Here is an 11,005-nt window from a genome sequence, read left to right as displayed (position 1 = left end):
AACTTACTTCTAAGTTTTGTTTTGTTTTGTTTTGTTTTTGGGCTGGGATTTTCATTTCCCTTCCTTCAGTCCTTGTACAACTTAAAAAATATTTTGTTGCCATTTTGCCCATGATCAGTTTTCATATGCCAAAGTACAGTTACTAAATCACCCATCTTCGCCACTTCTGTAATTAATCCTCTTATTAAGCTTATTTTATAACCTTAAATTAATCTCTCCTTCACCCAACTAACAAAATTTAATATTTGGGACAGATATAAAAGAAACAGAACACATTGCTTCTGTTCTCGAAGATCTAACAACCTGGGAGTTCCCATTGTGGCTCAGTGGGTTATGAACTTGACTAGTATCCAAGAGGATGTGGGTTCAATACTTGGCCTCGCTCAGTGGGTTAAGGATCTGGTGTTGCCATGAGCTATGGTGTAGGTTGCAGATGCAGCTAGGATCTGGCATTGCTGTGGGTGTAGTATAGGCTGGCAGCTATAGTTCTGATTTGACCCTTAGCCTGGAACTTCCATATGCTGTAGGTGTGGCACTAAAAAAGCAAAATCAATCAATCAATCAATCTAACAACCTAATGCTTGATGTACAGATTTTGGTGCACATAAAAAAGACAGAAAAAATTAAGCAAATGAAAATTCAATGTAGCTGCATAAAATCAACTCAATCAATGTGTATTTGTTTGCTTGTATTCAGAGGGAATGAAGGGTTGCAAGATGTTTGGACCTGAGCAGGCGTATAGGTGTGAGCCTCTGTAAAGAATGAGCCTTGAACAGGATTCTCTGTAAGGCAGAGAAATGATCCCTGAGGCCAGATGCCTAGTCTGGCTGTGTCCAGGAAGGGTTTCAGAATATGTAACAGAGATTTTATATCTAGTAGCTATTATAATTTTTCAAACGGGGCTTTTAATTTATTTAATCTAAGTTATTTGCATAGGCAATCAACTAAATATGTAAATACAAATCTTGAGTAAATATATCTAATTTGCTCTCATGATCTTTAAAATTTGTCATTTCATTGCTTACAAATTGCAGGGTTTTATTTCATCCTCTCTGTATCCTTGCCTTATATCTTTAGGTGAACATTTCATGCTTTCCCTTCTTCCCAAACAATTGGGGAAAATTTTCAGGGGTTCTTATGTACACCCATGTACAGTTATGGACTTTTACTCTCATGACCTGTGTTCATTACTTTCTCTCTTGGGATTTCACAAGGGGAATGAAATGACTGCCTCTTCCATAGGGGGTGCTTTGAGGGTGTCTTGTCTTATCAGCTGCATGTCTTTCTGGCCAGCACAGTGCCTGGTGTACAGATGGCTGACTCAACTTCCCTCTCTCGATGTTGCAGGGAAAAGTGAGGATTTTGTGCTCTTGTCTTGAGCAGATCATAGGTTCATCTTATTTATGGAAACAGATGGTGATGAGTCTTCTTTGAGGGTTTGAAGATAAATATGTACCTTGTACCTTGAAGTATAAAGTTTGATTGACTCTATCTCAACACTGGCAGTCTCATATATTATTATCAGTCCTGCAGTTTATAAAGCATTGCATAGAGGTACAGCTGTTTGATTTCCATTGACTTCCAGCTATTGTGCATTCACATAATGGACACAGTTTGTCCACATGAATAAAACATCAATAAGGTGTATATATTAAGTACCATTTAAGAAAAAATAGAGAAGTAAAGTGTGTATATATATATATATATATATATATATGTATGTATATATAAAACAGGCAATTTTGTGGTTAACAAAAGGTTCTCACCTAAATGACTGTCTCAGGTCCTTCCCCCATATCAGATTTAGCTAGGGACACCACCACCCACATGCCTCAGGAAAAGCAAAGCTACCCTTGTTATAATTGAGATCACCTAGACAGTATTTTTCCTACAATAGCCTTTTCACTTTTTGCTCTTTTTAATTGGTTTTAAAGAAGGACACGGCTGCAGGAACTTCGAGACTACCTCTTTAAGCCCCCTGAGCAGGAGTTAAAAGCTGGCAGTCCCAGCAGGATTTCTTCCGTCCCTAACAATTCTCGCTGAAATTAATGTGGCTCAAGCAGGGAACGGGGCTGCCAGTTGTCCAAAGACAAATCATTGGTTTTAAGAAAAATCCCCCTTTTAATGATTCACAGTTGAATTTGGATTTAAACTCAGCTCAACAAGCAAACAAAGCAGAGAGCTCTTGGAGAGGTTGGGCTTGAAGCTGCCAATATGCTGCTAGTTGTGGGAGGCTTTCGGTGCCATAGCACTAGGGCATGTGGACCCGAGTAGGCAGCAGTGACTACAGGTGACACTGAATAACATGTGGGCGTGGTAATGCTCTTGCCTGGGAAGGACCAGGTTTCATTTCTACCTTAAAGTACTTTTCCAGAGTCTATATTAGACACACTGCCTGCTACCACTTGCTTAGCAGGGGACACACACATGTAAAACACAGCTTTGGCCCCAGGAGCTTAATATTTACCTAGGAAAATCAGACCTACACACATAAGAAGAAACAAAATTGAAATCCTGATTCCCAGCCATATTTTCAGACCTGGTTGTGTCAAAATCATCTGGTAAGCTTAATAGACAGACACACAGACATGTATCCCTATGTGCACACATACTCACATGTACCAGCAACAGCACAAATAATGACAATCACAAAACAATTCTGCTGAATCAGAATTTTTGGAGATGGGGGTCAGAAAATTTGGAGGTTTAAAATATGCTGGAGAATTCCTATTCACAGCAAGGCATGAGGACAATGAACTCAGGTGGCACATTGTTTTGGGGGAAGATATATGGTAATTCACACCTAAGGAGAAGTCATTGGATTTCTAATGGTGAGGGGATGCTTCCCAGGAGAGAGAGGACGAGACTCATATGTGCATCTGCTTAGTACCGTGAACCTCAGCAGGTACTGAAGTGTCCTGGAGGTGGGCCAAAGGGGAACTCCCCAAACCAGGTAGCATTTGTACCTTCAGATCCTCTCATCTTATGTGAGAGCTGGGACAGGAAGCACACTCACCATTCATGCTCCTTCCTACCTCCCAGGCTTTGCTTGGCAGTTTCCCCTGTCAGCTGTGCACCCCACTTCCACCCAAGTTAATTAGTTCCTGATCGTCCTTTTGAATTCAGCCCAACAACAACAAAAAACTTTCCTCAACCCTTGGCCTGGGTCCAGTTACCTAGTTACTCTCACAGCATTCTGCCTTCTCTTTTGTTATAAGGAGAAATAGATGATCAAATAAGTAATTTAATATTTATCTTTCCTGCTAGAACAGAAACTCTAAGACTGTAAGGATCAGATCTAGTGTGGTACCTGCTCATGGTAAGTGATCAATAACTGTTTACTGAACAAATGAACTTTTGTATTGAATTGATGAGGCACAGATCCCTAGAGGGTTAGGGACTTAGGTAGGTATACAGGGAGCTTGGGACAAAATCTACACAGTCAGCTCAGGGAAGACAAGGAAGCTTGTCTGACCCAGCCATTGGGGCCCCATGCAAAGTGTGGGCTGTTTCTCAAATTCTCCTCTGTCAGGTTTTGATACCTCTTTTTATAATCCCACCCCGGCTACTCTGGTTTCTCCCAGACATCAGCCTTCTTTGGGCTCCATTTTTGCTTTTCTCCTTGAGCTGTAACAGGCAGGATCACAAGCTCACTTGGTCCTTAATGCAAGATCAGAGTCCAGACTCCTAGGATCTCAGTTTCTTTCCTAAACCTCTCTGCTACATTTAGTGGCCTTAAGAAGAATCAACTAGCATAGCAAGGAATTATCTGCCTAACAAAGATAGCACCAAATCCTAAACAATGGCTTTCTCACTTTACGTATTATTTTACTCAGGGGAACCCAAAACATCTGAAATGCCTTGGAGAGGATACCAAAAATTTGTATCACTGTCTGTAGAAAATATGAATCTTCTTTATTGTCCTGCTTGTACAAAAGTGCTTGTAACTCTACAAATATTCTTTATGAAAAATTCATTTGAACATTGTCTTCATGATGAAGGGAGGGCAAGAAACATTAAAAGGAACAAGATAACGGCATTCTTAGCAATATGGATGGACCTAGAAATTATCATGCTAAGTGAAGTCAGTCAGACAATGAGACACCAACATCAAATGCTATCACTTACATGTGGAATCTGAAAAAAGGACACAATGAACTTCTTTGCAGAAGAGATACTGACTCACAGACTTTGAAAAACTTATGGTTTCCGAATGAGACAGGTTGGGGGGGTGGGGGGATGTGCTGGGGGTTTGGGATGGAAATGCTATAAAATTGGGTTGTGATGATCATTGTACAACTATAAATGCAATAAATTCATTGAGTAATATATAAAAAGAGAAACATGGGTATAGTGAATGTCTATATTTGGGAAGAGATATCTACTTTTTAAAACATCTAGATTACAGTTGAGAAAAAATTAGAAAAAGTTGGTTTCGTAACTCATAGCTTAAAATAAATTCAAGATGCAACAGAAATTTAAATGAAACAGGAAAAACAAATAAGTATATAAACCCAGAAGTTGTAAAGCAAAAACAAATTTGATTATAAAAAAGCAAAAGTTTTCTTTGTAGATACAAAGTATCATAAGGAAGATTAAAAGGTAAGAAAACTGAGGATATTTTTGCAATACATACAACAAATGGTGGATTTTCTTCATTCACAAAGCACTCTTAGAATCAACCAGTGCATTCACTGGATTAAAGTTTACCTGTTGAATTAAAAGATTCTGCCCAGCACAGAGAAGCTCAGAGAGAAGATGAAGTATCAGACAGGTAAGTAAATAAAGCTGCATTTTCTTTACTAAAAAAAAAAAAAAGAAGAAGAAGAAGAAGAAGAAGAAACAACAACAACCACAAGAAAAATCTCAACCCTAACTGGATTATTTTAGAAAGGAAAGAAATAGGTAATTCACAGAAAAAGACAAATAGCAAGACATATAAAATATGCTCAAATAAATGGAAGTTAGAGATTGAGATATTCTGCAAAACGCAAAAACTTTAACAACGTCTGATATGAAAGAGGGTGTGGAGAAAGGAGCACAATCAACTTTTTGGTGTGAGTGTTAATTGGTACATATTTTGGAAGAACAATATAACAATTGATATGTATAAAAAAATTTAAAATTCATATACCTTTACCAAGCAATTCCACTTCTAGGAATTTCCTTGGCAGATATTCTCACAACCAGGCACTTAAATGCATATAAAATGTTTACTGCAGAATTATTTGTTTATAATAAATAGCAAAAAAAGGAAAAAAGCCAAATCTTTGGAGAATTAAGTAGATTATGCAGCCTGTGACCTTAAACTAGTAGACAAATACTTTGCAGAGATTAAAAATAATGGGGTATATATTGACTGAAAAGATATCAACAATATGTTACTAAGAGGAAAAAAAAAGATCAGCATATTTATGATATGATTTAACTTATGTAAATATATCAAATGGACATAAATGCTTGAATATACATAGAAAATATATGGAAGGCCATGTGCCAACCCGACGACTACCTCTAAAGTATGGCACTAATGAAAGGAACAAGGACTTTCACTTTTATAATAGTGCAATATATAGTATATTATTTTGTATTTTTAAAAAGAAAATCATGCTTTTATTCCTTCCTCTCCCTAAACAAAAATTAACAAAAATGACAAAAAACCAAATATAAGTTAGAAACGTCTAATGAGCAGGAATACTCCTACTATTCACTCAACTATTTAATTCAACATTTTTTGAATGAACACTGCTTCTCAGGAACCATGCTGGAAAATTTTGCATAACAACAATGACAAAATAAACCATGGCTCCCACTGTCAGGGAGCCCACTACCCAGGAGCTGCATATTTCTCTAAACAATACTAATAAAGTACAATAATAAGAGAGTCCACTAAGCATGGTAATGCTACAAAGAAAGAAGTGATAATCTTCTCTCTAGAAAATCAGTGTTTCAAATAGGACATGCTTGCTTTGGATTGTAAAAGAAGAGTACACTTATCATTTGGCATAGTACTGTTTTATGGATACTGGAAGAGGACATGAGACTCCTGGGTTAGAGACAGAGGATTTTGTTATTCTCTGCAGAGTTAAGGAGCATGGGTATCAGCACATGCGTGTTTCCCTTGCCTCCCAAGTCCAAAGGGGGCAATGCCACAGGCACAGCTGGGTTGTGTTGTAGCTAAGAGACACTGAGCTTGGGGAACCTGCTCCTTTATAACAAGCAATAAGCAGACTGCTTGCTGTCTCAGAGGGAGACATTATCTATGCCTGAAGGCTGCTCACTTCAAACACAAACATGAGAAATGGCACAGGTAAAGAAGGCGTTGCCTTCTTGGCATACCCAGCAAGGTGGCACTCAAGAACCCATTGAAAGAGTGTCTCCCAACAAAGGGTAGGCGGGGAAAGCCCTCTTGCATAGGCATGGTGCATGTGAGACAGACCCCATAGGAAGAAAGCAGAAGTGGGGAGGAAAAGCTGCATGGCAAGAGATGAACCTAAGTAGGTAAGCAAGGACCAATTCTGACATTCTCAGAAGACTCAACTTTGCCCTATGTAAGTTGAGAAGCCATCAAAGGGTTTTGTTTTATTAGGTTGAATTATGCAAAATTGCTGCCTTTTTTTTTTAATGCAAGATTGCTGTAGGTCAGAAACAGTTGAATAATGGCAATTTCTTATTATGAAACCTAATAGATTCCTCTGATGCAGTGTGAAATATGGTTGGGGAAGTGAGAAGGCAAGACCATTTATCTCTTTATCTCCATGTTTAGCATAGTGATGCCTGATGAATATTTTGATGACTCGATGTTTACTGAATGAAAGAATAATGGTGAATGAATGAATGAACTAAAATAGAGAATTGTCTTCTAAAAATGGAGGATTGTTTTATAAAAATCAGGGAAATTGTGATAGAGTTTCAGTTCTCTTTAGGATCTGTGAAAAAACAGAAAAAAAATATATTGATCTCTGTCCCAGTTCCTGGTACAGATCCTAAAACCCTTGTAATCTCTTAAGTGATCAAAGCCTTAGGAGCATCTTTTGTTTTAATAATAGGCCTTTGACCCCAGTTCCTGATACAGACCTCCTAAATCCTTTGGAAATTTCTGTTTGATAGGAGTGTCTTTTTTTCTAAAGAGGTAACTCTGGATGGGTTTCTGAATGGTTTCAGGATAGGGCTGGTCACCAGAAAGACCAAGCTATGATTAGAACCTTGGAACTTTCAGCCCCATCCTTCCCTTTGGAAGGGGAGGTAAGTGTGGATGAAATCATCATGCCTCTGTGATGGAAGCTCCATAAAAATCCTCAAAGCATGGGTTTGGAGAGCTTCCACGTTGGTGAACCATATCCATGTCCCTAGAGGGTGGAACATCCCAACTCCACTGCAACAGAAGCTCCTGTGCTTGGCACCCTTCCAGACTTTGCCCTATGTATCTCTTCACCTTGCCATGTCCTTTATTATATAATGAATTGATAAATGTATGTAAATGTTTCCCTGAGTTCTGTGAACTGTTCTAGCAAATGATCAAAGGGAGTGGTCGCAGGAACTGCTGATTTGTAGCCAAGTCAGACAGAAATTGTGGGTAACCTAGGGACCTACTGCTTGTGATTGGGTCTGAAGTTGGGGGCAGGCTCATTGGACTGAGTTCATGTCAGAATTGAACTGGATTGTAGGATACCCACCTGGTGTCTAGAGAATTGCATGATGTGTGGAAACCCACACACTTGGTATCAAAACTGTCATGAGTGTGGCCTTAGTATGTGAGTAAAGAAAAAACACCATAGAGTTTTTCCAACTCAGGGACATTGAAGCCATTAAAATGAAACCGGGAAGTACAGTTTATATAATTTCAGACTCACTGCATCACTCCATGTAATAATATGCCACACTTTGAAAAACTGGGATTCTGGGGAGTTTGCCTCAAATAGTGGCTAAGCTTGTAAACTCTAAACAAAACTTCCTTAAGTGTAAATCTCAGCTACTTCTAGTGATATTACCTTTCAGCACCACAATTGCTTCATCTGTCAAATGAAGACAACAATTTACCCTCTTCTTGGAATATGAGGATAACATGAAATAGACTATGAAATGTAGTTAGAACAATGCTTGGGATTATTGCTGTACTATTATTATCAGTAAAGGTTCGTTGAGAGTGGTTCTCTTTGTTTGAGAAACAAAGGTTGCCCAAAAGACCTAGTAGAAGGCCCATGGAAATGAGGGCACAACATGAAATCACTCAGAGGGTGACGGTAGGGCAGATAATTAAGGTTAGATTTTGTGTAAGTTCAGCAAGTATTGAGGTAGCTCTGTTCTCTGAGGAGAGCAAGGTGTGTCTCCGCCAGATTAAACTGGTAGGGCCAGGAAGTGTGATTGAATAGGGAGGAAAGGAGAAATTGGAGTTTAGGCACAGAGTTGCCAAGCTCTAAATGCTCACGGATTTTATCTGTTCCTGAGGCTTCTTTTGGGTCTGGCTGTGTGTTTAGCAAACATAGCTGACATGGCTTCTTCTGGGCTCCCAAGGGTGAGGTGTCCAAATTGACGAGCACACATCTTTCACATCCTAGGGCCATGCTATAATTATGATTTTTCTTATGTGCAGAGCAAAACAGCATTGATCTTTTAAGGTCATACCTGATCAACCAAAGTGAAATGAAAGTTTAGGCCCATGCTGGGCCACCCATTCAGGGAATTTAGGCTGTAGTGTTGTTGTTGTTTTTAATTTTTATTCATTTTTTAAAGTGATTTTTATTTTTTTCCATTATAGCTTGTTTACAGTGTTCTGTCAGTTTTTTACTGTACAGAATGGTGACCCAGTCACACATACACATGTACATTCCTTTTTCTCACATCATGCTCCATCATAAGTGACTAGATATAATTCCCAGTGCTATACAGCAGGATCTCATTGCTTATCTGTTCCAAAGGCAATAGTTTGCATCTATGGATTTTACTGCCTGAGTTTATGTAGTAGCTGCTTAGATGGCCCTAAATTAATCAGATATCACCTAATCTTTCACTTGGCTTTGTTTGTGAGGTATTTGTTCCTTGTTGATGGATAATACACTCTCATTTTAGGGTTTATTTTATAAGATGATTACTTAAAGTTTGCATTTGCCAGTTGGCTTCAGCATTCCATACCATTCCCTATCAACCCAATGTGTTATTTAATTTGCACTTTTCCAGGAAGATTGATTATGTTTTGCTGGCCACAGACCTAACCTCTTTGGTTATTTCTCATTCCTCCCTGGTGATAGTTATGGTTTCTTCTCAGTTCACTTCACACACTTCTCAGGGTTTGTCTGAAGTTTCAGTTTAAAATACTTCTTTCTGGAGTTCCTGTCATGGCTTAATGGTAACAAACCTGACTAGTATCCATGAGGACATGGGTTCGATCCCTGGCCTTGCTCATTGGGTTAAGGTCTGGTGTTGCCATGAGCTGTGGTGTAGGTCGCAGACGTGGCTTGGATCTTGTGTTGCTATGGCTGTGGCATAGGCTGGCAGCTGTAGCTCTGATTCTATCCCTGGCCTGGGAACTTCCATATGCTGCAGGTACAGCCCAAAAGACAAAAACAAAACAAAAGCAAAGAGCTTATTTTATGGACAGGATGTAATAATGTATAAATACATACATTCTTAACCCATGCTTTGGGGAGGGAGTCTAAGGGATAAAACCCAGCCCCATCAAGGTCAATGCACAGATACATTTGATGACCATAGTGTTGCTTTTCCTGCAGCGATGCTTCACTAGGAAGGGCAGCAAACTATTACGCCTTCACTGTTGATTCCTTTGCGACTAGATGAAAATGGAGGGCTTAGGGCTGAGTAAAAACAAAGCACATAACCTAAGGCAAGTCACGAAGAGGCAATTTCAGAGCCATAGAAATTGTAGCTGAGGCCAAAAGAGATGATTTCTAAGGCTTAGGACTGTTATTGGTCTCTTGCGATGTTAATAGCATGCTTAAAAGCCAGGACCAAGAAAGGGGGTAATGTCACTTTAACCAAAGGAGTAAGGAAGGCGCCCGGGCTTAGTGCTGGCCAAGTATAAAGCAGAAAGCCTAGAAAAAAATAATTGAAGCCCCTGCGAAATATTTCAATTTTTTTATTGATTGAAGGCAATTATCCCTTAATTGCATATTTAAATGAGGTATTAGGAGGTTTAACTAAGCAATGCCTCTTAATTGCTGCTGCACACTAGGTGTCACAGATTGTGTTTATTTCATATGTTAATTAAAGAGAAAGGGGTATTTTATTTTATTGACTACAAGGTTCTCTAAGGCTGTGTTGTTTAGGACAAAGTACGTCTCAGGTGTTTATCGCACGCTGGGTATTAATATCATCATTAGCGAGAGGTTAAAGTTTTTTAATGAAGAGGTGTGTCTCCATTTTATATTTTCAGCCAGAGAGGCATCCCTTTAATGGGGAAGGAGAAAAGCCTCAGATCCCATGGAAACAATTATGTTTATGAAAGAAATATTGAGCCCCTTCCTCAACAACAGTAAAACAAAATACAAGTCCCAATGTAAACAGGAAAAACAACATCAAATTATTGAAGAATTAGGATCATTCTTCAAAGCGCTCATGGTCTGTAGGTGACTGTGTTACAGGGAGTGGCCCATGTATTAATTTGCAAGTTGCTGTGTGATTATGACAGCGAAATGTGTTATTTCATGTCGACAATAGAAGAAGGTAGAGATCTTTTATTCAAAATCCACATTTCCCTCTTGAAATAAATTTGAAATTCCTAGTGAGAAAGGTATTTGTAGACCTGAGCATTTGGGTGAGGTTTAATATCCTATGGTACTGAGTGGGGCTGTAAGAAAGGCTTAAACATCACTTTCTCATTTGCCTTCTTTTTTCATAGTGTAATGCAATGATCATAATTTAAAATAATGTATTTATTATTTACAGCTATCTTAGACTGACCCAGATACGTCCTCAGAAGATAAATAAAAATGCAGAATGTATCAAATAAAAATGGATATATGGAAAGCTCTACTGTAGAACACCTTGG

The sequence above is a fragment of the Phacochoerus africanus genome, chromosome 8, assembly GCF_016906955.1.
Source record: "Phacochoerus africanus isolate WHEZ1 chromosome 8, ROS_Pafr_v1, whole genome shotgun sequence".
Taxonomy (NCBI): domain Eukaryota; kingdom Metazoa; phylum Chordata; class Mammalia; order Artiodactyla; family Suidae; genus Phacochoerus; species Phacochoerus africanus.
The sequence above is the reverse complement of the archived record's forward strand: the minus strand, read 5'-3'. Positions refer to the sequence as shown.